Source organism: Bos grunniens, chromosome 2, assembly GCF_055505025.1.
Source record: "Bos grunniens cultivar Pamir isolate PY7600 chromosome 2, Bosgru_T2T1.0, whole genome shotgun sequence".
NCBI classification, from domain to species: Eukaryota; Metazoa; Chordata; class Mammalia; order Artiodactyla; family Bovidae; genus Bos; species Bos grunniens.
The window spans coordinates 88834795-88848165 of record NC_141166.1 but is presented as its reverse complement, the minus strand read 5'-3'; the positions used below and the strand labels follow the sequence as shown (position 1 = coordinate 88848165).

Sequence of the window (13371 nt, the reverse complement as noted above, 5' to 3'; positions counted from 1 at the left end):
ACGACTGAGCGACTTCACTTTCACTTTTCACTTTCATGCACTGGAGAAGGAAACGGCAACCCACTCCAGTATTCTTGCCTGGAAAATCCCAGGGACAGGGGAGCCTGGTGGGCTGCTGTCTATGAGGTCGCACAGAGTCAGACACGACTGAAGCAACTTTGCAGCAGCAGCAGCAGCAGGGATGTAAAATATAATATGAGTAACATGATTAACTCTGCTGTATATTATATATAAAAGTTGCTAGGAAAGTGAATCATGAGTTCTTTCTCATCACAAGTGAAAAAACATTTCTTTTTATTTATACAAGGTGACGGATATTTATTAAACTTATTGTGGAAATCATTTCATGATGTACTTAAGTCAAATCATTATGCTGTACTGCTGCTGCGGCTAAGTCGCTTCAGTTGTGTCCGACTCTGTGCGACCCCATAGACGGCAGCCCACCAGGCTCCGCCATCCCTGGGATTCTCCAGGCAAGAACACTGGAGTGGGTTGCCATTTCCTTCTCCAATGCATTAAAGTGAAAAGTGAAAGTGAAGTCGCTCAGTCGTGCCCGACCCTCAGCAACCCCATGGACTACAGCCTTCCAGGCTCCTCCGTCCATGGGATTTTCCAGGCAAGAGTACTGGAGTGGGGTGCCACTGCCTTCTCCATTATGTTGTACACTTGAAACTTATACAATACTATATGTTAGTTATATCCCAACAAACCTGGAAGGATAAAAAACCTCCTGCATTCATGGAAAATTAAATGAATACACTATAACATATTATACAAATATTAATGAAAATGAGAAATAATAAAAAAGGTAAATATAATATTTGGAAATTTTCTATATTAAATACAAAAAAGATGTTGAATAAATCTTATGCAGAAACATTGCTGGAGACACAATTAAAATTTGCTTCAAATAAATTCTTTTACTATAACTTACAAAACAGAGGCACATGGTGACACTATTTCTACTAACTTTATACTTCACGAAGAAGAGGACATGGGGACCCACTTCAGTATTCTGGCCTGAAGAATTCCCATGGACAGAGGAGTCTGATGGGCTATACAGCCTATGGGGTCACAAAGAGTCAGACATGACTGAGCTACTAAGCGCACAGACACATACTTCATTAAAGTACTTGATTTGTTATTAAAAGTTTTGGTTTAAATTTTCTAAGTAAAGTAATAATTAAAGAGAAAAGCTGAGAAATGAAGAGTCCATATAAGTGACAAATACACAAAAGAATCTATAAAAATAACCAGTAGTTAAGTCATGCTGGTAGACAAGTTAAAATAACTGACAGCTAGAAAGTAAAACAAGAATTAGGTATACAGCAAGATCACAAAATTGTTTCTCTTCACACATTTCACCTAGAAGAAATGAAGTCTTATAATTTAAGGGTATTAAAGTAGTTAATTGGTGAAGTAAAAACACAGTACAATGTCTTTATTTCATGTCTTCACAATTGTACAACATGCCAGCTATTTAAAATTCATTGATTAATTCATTAATGTGGAATAAAGCGAGGGAAGTTCTACTAACACTCCACTGCAGAATTTCAAGTCCCATACACAGATACTAAGCTATATTTGCATAATATAAAGTAAAAGTAAACAAATTTATATAATTAGCAAGAAGCTCCAAACAAACACATTATACACTGTGTATTTTCATCTAGTATCACCCTTTCTTTGGGTTTGCTCTTCACTACTTTTCTTGTTCTCTAACCATCCCTACTCCCTCATATTTTAAAACTTTGCCCAAGACCCAAATTTATACATTCCATCTTACCCACTCTAGAACATAGTATGCGTCCCTTTCTCTGGGCTCTTGGTTGAGAATACTACCCACTTAAAAGTCATGTCATAGAGTAAAGAGCAAACTGAGCTTTTCTCCATAGCTTACGAGACGGTCTGTCATATGTTTATTTCTAAGGTTATTTTTAAAAATTTATTACAGTAATCAGTAACACTGGTAAAATTCAAAGAGCATTGAAGGTTGTAAAGAGAAAAACAAAAGCCTCATGTTTCTGTAGATGAATACCATTATAATTTACTCTTAGAAACTCTTGGGGAAAAGTGAATCTGGAGTTTTTCAGATTTAGAAAGGTTAATTTGATGCATTTACTGAGTTTTACCTCTAATACCAGCCAATGGTGTCTAGTTAGCAGCTCATAATGAAAGACATTCATATTATCTGTCATGAATATTCACCCTTTGACATAAACATACAACATAAATAATTTCACATAATAAGTAACTTTTTTTCCTTAGAGAATATGTTTCTTTCCTCTAGCTTAGTTGAGATATAATTGATATATTTCTGTACAATGTGACGATTTTATACACATAGTGCAAAATGACTACCTCAGTAAGGTTAGTTAACCCATCCACCACCTCACCTAATTATATTTTTTTTGTGTGTTTAAGGTCAGGACATTTACGATCTATTCTCTTTGCAGCTTTCAAGTATATAATACACTAGTATTAACTATAGGCACCATGCTAAATATTAGTTCCCAAGAATGTATTCCGCTTGTAACTGGGAATTTGTACCCTTTGACCATTTGTACCCTTTTCCCATTTCCTTCACTTCCCAGCCCTTGACAATCACCCTTCTAATCTGCTTCCTTGATTCTGGCTTTTTTTCTTAAAGATTCCATATTATATGTGAGATCATGCAGTGTTTGTCTTTCTCTGTGTGACTTATTTCATTAAGCATAATGCTCTAAAGGTACATCATGTCACAAATGGCAAGATTTCCTTTTTTTTTTTTTAAAAAGGCTCAATAATATTCATGTATCTGTATCTATATATATTCATGTGTAAATATATATGTGCCATGTAATATCTCACATTTTCATATATATATATATATCACATTTTCATTGTCCACTCATTCATTGATGACCACTTAGGTTGTTTCCATATTGTGGTTATTTGTGAATAATGTTGCAATAAGTATGGGTGTACAGGTACACTTCGAGGTAATGATTTCATTTCCTTCCAATATATTCCAGAATTGGGATATATACACAGATGTGGGGCCATATGGTAGGTCTATTTTAATTTTTTCCATAATGGGTGTACCAGTTTACATTCCACTATAGGGTTCCTTTTTTGCCACATCTTTGCCAAAGCATTATTTCTTTATTATTTTTTGTTTGTTTGTTTGCTTTTGGTAATAGCCATTTTTACAGGTACGAGGTGATACCTCACTGTGGTTTTGATTTGCATTTCCCTGATGCTTAGTGATGCTGAACTCCATTTCATGTACCTGCTGGCCACCCATGTCTTTCTGAAAAATGACTATTAAGGTCCTGTATGTGTGTACGTGTGTGTGTGTGTGTATGTGCACACACAGGCTCAGTTCTATTTGACAATTTGTGACCCCATGGACTGTAGCTATCCAGGCTCCTCTGTCCATGGAATTTTCCAGGCAAGAACACTGAAGTGGGTTGCCACTTCCTACTCCAGGGGATCTTCCCACCCTAGGGACTGAACCCCTGTCTCTTGCATCTCCTGCAGTGACAGGTGGATTTTTTTACCACTGTGCGACCTGGGAAGCCCATTCAGGTCCTATGCCTATTTTTAAATCAGATTGTTCATTTTTTGACTCAATATTGAGTTGTATTGAGTTCTTCCGATATTTTGGATATTAACCTCTTATCTGGTACGTGGTCATAAAGAACTTTTAAATTCTCAATGAACAAAAGTGTCAGTCAGGTTTTACCACCAAAATGTACTGAGAGAAAACAAACCTTCTGTATTTCTGAATCTTTTTCCTTTTAGAATTGCCACTGTAGACTTGTATTAACCCTACGCATGGAAACATATTACTATATACTAAATGATAAATCATATCCTTTTATTCATTCATATGCTTCATTATAAATCTTATTCTTAGTCACAGTGTTCAATGATTAAAATCTAAGAACTCTACATATTTGACTCTCAATAAATACAGATAGTAACTTAGTACCCACTATTTGAGGGTCCCATTGTTGACCTATTTCTGTATATTTCCTGGAAGCAGCTCATACAGAGAATTTGGAAAAGAGAGCTTGTATAGTGAGTCACGGAGAAGGCAATGGCACCCCACTCCAGTATTCTTGCCTGGAAAATCCCATGGACGGAGGAGCCTGGTAGGCTGCAGTCCATGGGGTCACTGAGAGTCGGACACGACTAGGCGACTTCACTTTCACTTTTCACTTTCATGCATTGGAGAAGGAAATGGCAACCCACTCCAGTGTTCTTGCCTGGAGAATCCCAGGGATGGGGGAGCCTGGTGGGCTGCCGTCTATGGGGTCACACAGAGTCGGACACGACTGAAGTGACTCAGCATAGCATAGCATAGCATAGTGAATCAAGTGAAGATTCTCTGTCACATGGTACACGGTGTATTCATTCAATGTCTAACTATTGTCTCCAACGTCAAGCCTTACATTGCTTCTAGATGTATCCTACACACTTTCCCTCTTTGCTATTGATTGTGGGTTATTGTTTAAATCCCCTGTATATGTTTGATTCAGTCTTTGATATTTGCCTCCTTTCATTTTCACCTCCCCCACCTTTTATGTTGTCTTACCAGCTATGTTCACTAGATGTTTAATCTGGCTGTTAATTCTTTCAACTTTCTTGATATCTTCTTAAGTATTTGTTTCATAGTCTCATAAAGTTTTGCACACTAAAACAGATGATTAGAAAGACATAAAATCCATAAAATTTTATATATTAAGTTGAAAATAAGTATCATGTTTATCTTTTAAATTGCATAATATAAGCTTAATTTTTAAAAAAGATTAAATAAGAAAATACTCTAAAATGTATTCCTGCCTTTAAAATGCTCATTACCAGTCTGTCATCTCAATTTTTATTTTTTATTTATTTATTTATTTTTGCTATACAGTAGGCCCTTGGTGGTTATCCATCTTAAACATGGAAGTTTGTATATGTCAATTCCAAACTCCAGTTCATCCTTCTCTACTCATCTTAATTTTTAAATTGAGACCTATTTTATATTTGCCACCTGCTAAAATACAGTAAAAATAAGAAACACGGTTTATTAAGGATCATTTGATGCTCATGCATTTATATCTAGAATTAACATAAAAACCATGTTCAGCTAAACTTTGGGGGAAACTATCTAAATTTTGTATAAACATAAATCAGCATATATGCATTCCTTTTACAATTATTAAGACGAGAACATTCTATATATTATATCCTATAATTCACTTAAAAAAAAATTTAACAAGGGTATCCTTCCATTATGCCACAGAGATCTACTTTTTAGGAAGGGATGAGACCTAAGTCATGTAGCTGAATTGACTGGAGAAAAACCCATGACTCACTTTTAAATTCAGGAAGAACTCAAGTGGGCTCTTAACACTTTCAGCCAATCAATATAACTTTCTACTCCATTCAGACTCCCATTTTCCTAGATAACGTTTTCACACCTTCTCTTCTTTGAGTCCTCTCTCTTGCACTCTACATTTGGCCTGTCAGGAATCCAGATGACAATTTCAAATTACATCCAAAATCGAATGACTTTTCATCGCTTCAACTCCGGGTCTAAGGCGCAATTATTTCCAAATTACCTCCCAGGTTTTACTCTTACGCCCCATCAGCCTATTTGTAATACATATAATAGGTAAGATCAGAGCAAGCTTTTCAAAATTTGTCAGATCATGTTACTCCTCTGCTAACAAAGTCTGATTGATATCATTATCTTTCTGGCCCTATATCTACCACTATTCCTCTGCTTAAGACACACTGGCCTCTTAACCCTTTTATTTAAAACATCTGAGATGTTCCTTTCCCAATGAGTCTACACTGGTTGTTCTCCCTATCTCAGAACATTCTTTCCTCACATATCCACATGACTAACTCCCTTGCTTCTTGTACGACTCTCCTTCAATCTGCTCTTTTTTGATAAGACTTACCCTGCTAATCCTATTTAGTGGTGCAACAGTTCAGTTCAGTTCAGTCGCTCAGTCGTGTCCGACTCTTTGCGACCCCATGAATCACAGCATGCCAGGCCTCCCTGTCCATCACCAACTCCCGGAGTTCACTCAGACTCACGTCCATCATGTCGGTGATGCCATCCAGATATCTCATCCTCTGTCGTCCCTTTCTCCTCCTACCCCCAATCCCTCCCAGCATCAGAGTCTTTTCCAATGAGTCAACTCTTCACAGGAGGTGGCCAAAGTACTGGAGTTTCAGCTTTAGCATCATTTCTTCCAAATAAATCCCAGGGCTGATCTCCTTTAGGATGGACTGGTTGGATCTCCTTGCAGTCCAAGGGACTCTCAAGAGTCTTCTCCAACACCACAGTTCAAAATCATCAATTCTTTGGCGCTCAGCTTTCTTCACGGTCCAACTCTCACATCCACACATGACCACTGGAAAAACCATAGCTTTGACTAGACGGACCTGAGAATGAATGAAAACATTGATTTTCTCAATGTTGAGCTTTAAGCCAACTTTTTCACTCTCCTCTTTCACTTTCATCAAAAGCTTTTTGGTTCCTCTTCACTTTCTGCCATAAGGGTGGTGTCATCGGTATATCTGAGGTTATTGATATTTCTCCCGGCAATCTTGATTCCAGCTTGTGCTTCTTCCAGCCCAGGGTTTCTCATGATCTACTCTGCATATAAGTTAAATAAGCAGGGTGACAATATACAGTCTTGACGTACTCCTTTTCCTATTTGGAACCAGTCTGTTGTTCTATGTCAAGTTCTAACTGTTGCTTCCTGACCTGCATATAGGTTTCTCAAGCGGCAGGTCAGGTGGTCTGGTATTTCCGTCTCTTGAAGAATTTTCCACAGTTTATTTTGATCCACACAGTCAAAGGCTCTGGCATAGTCAATAAAGCAGAAACAGATGTTTTTCTGGAACTCTCTTGCTTTTTCGATGATCCGGTGGATGTTGGTAATTTGATCTCTGGTTCCTCTGCCTTTTCTAAAACCAGTTTGAACATCTGGAAGTTCGCGGTTCACATACTGCTGAAGCCTGGCTTGGAGAATTTTGAGCATTACTTTGCTAGCGTGTGAGATGAGTGCAATTGTACGGTAGTTTGAGCATTCTTTGGCATTGCCTTTCTTTTGGATTAGAATGAAAACTGACCTTTTCCTGTCCTGTGGCCACTGCTGATTTTTCCAAATTTGCTGGCATATTGAGTGCAGGACTTTCACAGCATCGTCTTTCAGGATTTGAAAGAGCTCAACTGGAATTCCATCACCTCCACTAGTTAGCACATGGTTATTTTCAAATGTCTGTCTCCCATCACTTGAATGTAGGCTCCATAAGGGTTCAGATTTTTATGTTTTGTTCACTAATCCCAAAACCTAAAACAGTGCTGGCACAAAGCAGGCCCTCAATAAATATTTGAGAAAAAGTGAACAAAAGTTTACTCATTTAATATAAGTAGTTAAGATAGGTATTTATTTTAAAAATTTTTAAGAGTTTAAAATATTTTATAGTAAAATTTACCTCCCATTATGGTTCTCTAATTCCTATTCTCTCCCCATGAAATAATATCATCACTGATATTATTTCCTTGTGTGTCCTTGCAGTGATTTTTTCTGCATAAATAAGCATATATAAATGAACACTCTGTCCCTTATTATACTGTATGTACTGTTAGGCATTGGTAAGGTTGTACTTTTAAGTATAATTTGAAAAACTGAATAGACCATGAAGATTTTTCTTTATTAGAAATAACAAGGCTCCTGGTTTGTTTTTAACAGCTGCATAGTATTTCATCTGGATATCTCACAGTTAAATCCATTGTATATAGATACACATTTGGTTTCTCCAACATTTGGTATTAAATATTTCTAAGAATAACTTTCTACCTGTCTCAAAAGTAATGTATCAGTGGATAAACTGCAAGAAGTAATTAACTAGGCCCATGGAAAATGTGTTTTTCTAATTTTGACAGATACTGCCAATTTTCCTCCATATGATTTGTATCAATTTACATTCCACCAGAAACATAAAATAATGCCTCCTTTTTCACAAAAACTATTATATCAAATTTTAAGAATTTGGGAAATCCCAATATGTGACAAGTAGTATTTCACAGTGGCTTTTATTAAGAGTGAAGCTGAAATTTTCATGTGCTTAAGAGGCATGTGTTTCTTTTTTCTGTAAACAGTTTATATACTCTGCCATTTGTCTGATAGTAAAGTTGGTCTTTTATCTTCTTGCATTTTTTAGGTTTAGTTAAAAAAACAGCCACTTTGGTGTTTGGAAGGTTGGACAGCCACATGTAAATCAATGACATTCAAATACTCTCTCAGACCATACACAAAAATAAACTCAAAATGGCTTTAGGACTTAAAAGACATGATACCATAAATTTTTCATAAGAGAGTACAGGTAAACATTCTCTGACATAAATTGTAGCAATATTTTCTTAGGTCAATTTCCCAAGGGAAAAGAAATAAAAGCAAAAATAAACTAATGGGATTTAATCAAATTTACAAGCTTTTGCACAGCAAAAGAAACCATTAACAACAAAAAGAGAATGTATGAACTGAGAGAAAATATTTGCAAATGATGTGACCAACAGGCCTTAATTTCCAAAATACACTAACAGTTCATACAACTAAATAATAACAAACAACTCAATCAAAAAATGGGCAGAAGACCTAAAGAGAAAGAAGACATACAGATGTTTTCCAAAGGAGACATACAGATGGCAAATAAGCACATGAAACAATGCTTAAAGCTGCTAATTATTAGAGAAATGCAAATAAAAACTATGATGAGGAATCACCTCTGTTCAGAATGGCCATCATTAAAAAGTCTATAATTAATAAATGTGGGAGAGGGTATGGAGTAAATGGAAACTTCCTATACTGTTAGTAAGAATATAAATTGATGTGGCCCCTGTGGGCAACAGTATGGAAGTTTCTTAAGAAACTAAAAATAGAATTACCATGTGATCCAGCAATCCCACTACTGAACATATATTTGGAAAAGATTAAAAAGTCTAATTCAAAAAGATATATGCACTGCAATGTTCAGAGAAGCACTATTTACAATTGTTAAGATATGGAACGAATACAAGTGTCAATCAACAGAGGAATAGATAAAGAAGATGTGGTACATACACACAAAGGAATATTACTTAGTCACAAAAAAGAATGAAATAATGCCATTTACAGCAATATGGATGGACCTAGAGATCATCATATTAAGTGAAGGCCAGAAAAAGAAATATAAAATATCATATGATACCACTTATATGTAGAATCTAAAAAAATGATATAAATGAACTTATAAAACAGAAACAGACTCAGAGGCATAGAAAGAAAATTATCATTTCCAAAGAGGAAAGAAGAGGAAGGATAAACTAGGCATTTGAGAATAACAGATACACACCACTATATGTAAAATAGATTAAAAATAATCAGATCCTATTGTATAGCAGCAGGAGCAATACTTACTATCTTGTAATAATATATAACGGGAAAGAATTTGAAAAAGAATACATCTGTATCCATATGAAACTGACTCACTTTGCTATATAAAACTTATATATGCCAATTATACTCCATATGATTTGTGTCAATTTATATTCCACCAAGAATGTATATATATCTCTCTGAATCACTTTGCTATATATCTGAAATGAACACATTTTAAATCAACTATAATAAAATAGTTTTTAAAAAATTAGCCACTTCAGTAAGAATTACAAACCTGTTTTTAATATAGTCTTTTGATTTTGGTTGTGTGTGTTGAAAAATGTGATCAAATTTATTAATCATGTCATTTTGTGGCTTCTAGATCTTGTTTTGAAGAGATTTTCTACTTTAAAGACATAAGAAAAAAAACACTCCTGTTTGCTTGAGTATCTGTGATGCAATATTTTACATTTAAGTATTTGATCCATTTATAATATACTTTGGCATATGGTGTGAGATATGGATTAAGCTTTTCTTTCCAGATGGCTGTGCAGTTGTCTCAAAATGTATTAAGCAATACAACTTTTCCCACTGATATGAGATGCCATCTTTATCATTTTCAATATTCTTGCATTTATTAAATCTATTGCTGAAGTTTATAATCCTATTTATTTTGTAATTTCATGCACCAATAAAGCCTTTTTCAATTAGGTTTCTGTGAGAGAATTAAATTATAAAAAACATGTAAATAAAATATGTGAGAACACTGTCCTTGATTAATCCAGGTGAGCCCTAAATGCAATTACAAGAGTTCTTATAAGAGAAAATCAGACACACAGAAATGGAGAAGGCAATGTGGCCATGGAGCCCATGGTTGAAGTGATGCTGTGGCCATAAGACAAGGAATGCTAGCAGCCACCAAAAAGTTGAAGAGGTGAGGAAGGGGTCCCCCTAGAACCTTCACAGGAATAACAGCCCTTGGTTTCGATTTGGGCCCAGTGACACTGCTTTAAGACTTCTGGCATCTGCTTCAGGCTCTACTACAAAGCCATAGTCATCAAGATAGTATGGTACTGGCACAAAGACAGAAATATAGATCAATGGAACAAAATAGAAAGCCCAGAGATAAATCCATGCATGTATGGACACCTTATCTTTGACAAAGGAGGCAAGAATATACAATGGATTAAAGACAATCTCTTTAACAAGTGGTGCTGGGAAAACTGGTCAACCACTTGTAAAAGAATGAAACTAGAACACTTTCTAACACCATAACAAAAAAATAAACTCAAAATGGATTAAAGATCTAAACGTAAGACCAGAAACTATAAAACTCCTAGAGAACATAGGCAAAACACTCTCTGACATACATCACAGCAGGATCCCCTATGACCCATCTCCCAGAATATTGGAAATAAAAGCAAAAATAAACAAATGGGACCTATTTAAACTTAAAAGCTTCTGCACAACAAAGGAAACTATAAACAAGGTGAAAAGGCAGCCTTCAGAATGGTAGAAAATAACAGCAAATGAAGCAACTGACAAACAACTAATCTCAAAAATATACAAGCAACTCCTACAGCTCAATTCCAGAAAAATAAATGACCCAATCAAAAAATGGGCCAAAGAACTAAATAGACATTTCTCCAAAGAAGACATACAGATGGCTAACAAACACATGAAAACATGCTCAACATCACTCATTATCAGAGAAATGCAAATCAAAACCACTATGAGGTACCATTTCACACCAGTCAGAATGGCTGCGATCCAAAAGTCTACAAGCAATAAATGCTGGAGAGGGTGTGGAGAAAAGGGAACCCTCTTACACTGTTGGTGGGAATGCAAACTAGTACAGCCACTATGGAGAACAGTGTGGAGATTCCTTAAAAAACTGGAAATAGAACTGCCTATGATCCAGCAATCCCACTGCTGGGCATATACACTGAAGAAACCAGAATTGAAAGAGACACGTGTACCCCAATGTTCATCACAGCACTGTTTATAATAGCCAGGACACGGAAGCAATCTAGATGTCCATCAGCAGATGAATGGATAAGAAAGCTGCAGTACATATATACAATGGAGTATAACTCAGCCATTAAAAAGAATACATTTGAATCAGTTCTAATGAGGCGGATGAAATTGGAGCCTATTATACAGAGTGAAGTAAGCCAGAAAGAAAAACAACAATATAGTATACTAACGCATATATATGGAATTTAGAAAGATGGTAACAATAATTCTGTACACGAGACAGCAAATGAGATACTGATGTATAGAACAGTCTTTTAGACTCTGTGGGAGAGGGAGAGGGTGGGATGATTTGGGAGAATGGCATTGAAACATGTATAATATCATATATGAAACGAGTTGCCAGTCCAGGTTCGATGCACGATACTGGATGCTTGGGGCTGGTGCACTGGGATGAACCAGAGGGATGGTAAGGGGAGGGAGGAGGGAGGAGGGTTCAGGATGGGGAACATGTGTATACCTATGGTGGATTCATGTTGATATATGGCAAAACCAGTACAATATTGCAAAGTTATAAAATAAAATAAATTAAAAAATAAACAAAATAAAATAAAATACAAAAAAAAAAAAAAGAATTGAAAATAAAGTGTTATGGGAGAATAAAAAAAAAAAAGACTTCTGGCATCTGGAACTGTGAGAGAATAAAAATCTGTTGTATTAACCCCTAAATTTGTGATAATTGTTATAGAAGTCATAGGAAAATAATAAACAATATTCTTAAATTTGTGGCACATAAATAATATATGTAGGCAAAATATGGCACTAGGGCTTAATCTAAAATTACTGTTATACATGAAAATTATCTATATGATGACATTGATCTTGTAGTACAATAACTTAGTGAATTCTATTATTTCTAGTAGCCTGTCAATTGATTAAATAAAATCCACTGGATGGCAGTTCTAGGTATATAATCATATGATCTGCACATAGAGCTTTTCACTTTATCTTTCTAAATTTCATTTTAAAGTTCTAATATTTTTCTCTTGGCTTTTCCCCTTATCACAATGTTAAATAATAATCATGACAGTGGGCATCTTGCAAAGGTCCTGATTTGTGCAAATGCTTTCAATGTTTCCTCATTCTTCTCTCACCTCCACGCCTGGCTGACCTGTTTTGGACTGAGTGAATGAATAAACTTTCCAAGTCTAGTGTGTTTTTGACTATTTTCCCTTGTACCTGCATTGTTTTTGCTTTGTATATGTTGGCGCCACGTTATTATTTGGTTTGTAGATATTTGTAATTGCTACATCTTCATTGTGAACTGCATTTTTTGTATTAAAAATGACTTTATTCATCTCACTTGATGTTTGAGCTGATTCATCTGGTCTGACATTAAGTATTTGCTTGCCTTTGTTGTTCAGTCGCTCAATCATGTCCAACTCTTTGTGACCCCATTAACTGTAGCATGCCAGGGTTCCCTGTCCTTCACTATCTCCCTGAGATTGCTGAAACTCATATCCATTGAATCAGTGATGTCATACAACCATCTCATTTTCTGTCACCCCCTTCTCCTCTTGCCCTGAATCTTTCCCAGCTTCAGGGTCTCTTTCAATGAGTCAGCAGTTTGTATGAGACAGACCAAGTATTGGAGCTTCAGTTTCAACATCAGTCCTTCTGATGAATACTCAGGGGTGATTTCCTTTAGGATTGACTATTTTGATATACTTGCAGTCCAAGAGACTCTCAAGAGTCTTCTATAACACCACAGGTTGAAAGCATCAATTCTTTAGCACTCAGACTTCTTAATGGTCCAATTCTCGCATCCGTAGGGGACTACAGGAAAAACCATAGCTTTGATTATATAGACCTTCGTCAGCAAAGTGATGTCTCTGCTTTTTAATATGCTATCTAGATTTGTCATCACTTTTCTTCCAAGAAGCAACCATCTTTTAATTTCGTGACTGCAGTCACCATCCGCAGT

The 13371-nt window shown here is 35.9% G+C and overlaps 1 protein-coding gene across 13 annotated transcripts in view; it reads right to left on the bottom strand.

Annotated features, from left to right (window-relative positions):
- The window catches only part of MBD5 (methyl-CpG binding domain protein 5), a 488069-nt gene that overhangs the window by 292346 nt on the left and 182352 nt on the right, over positions 1 to 13371 (bottom strand). For 2 of the 13 annotated variants that reach the window (XM_086352315.1, XM_086352284.1), the window contains exon 3: positions 4583 to 4681. The exons of 10 other annotated variants lie outside the window; for them this stretch is intronic. The gene's annotated coding sequence lies outside the window, so the exon portion shown is untranslated. Of the gene's footprint in view, positions 1 to 4582; positions 4682 to 5348; positions 5496 to 13371 lie in introns of all 13 variants that reach the window. One more of the 13 variants, XM_086352354.1, reaches the window with a different exon arrangement.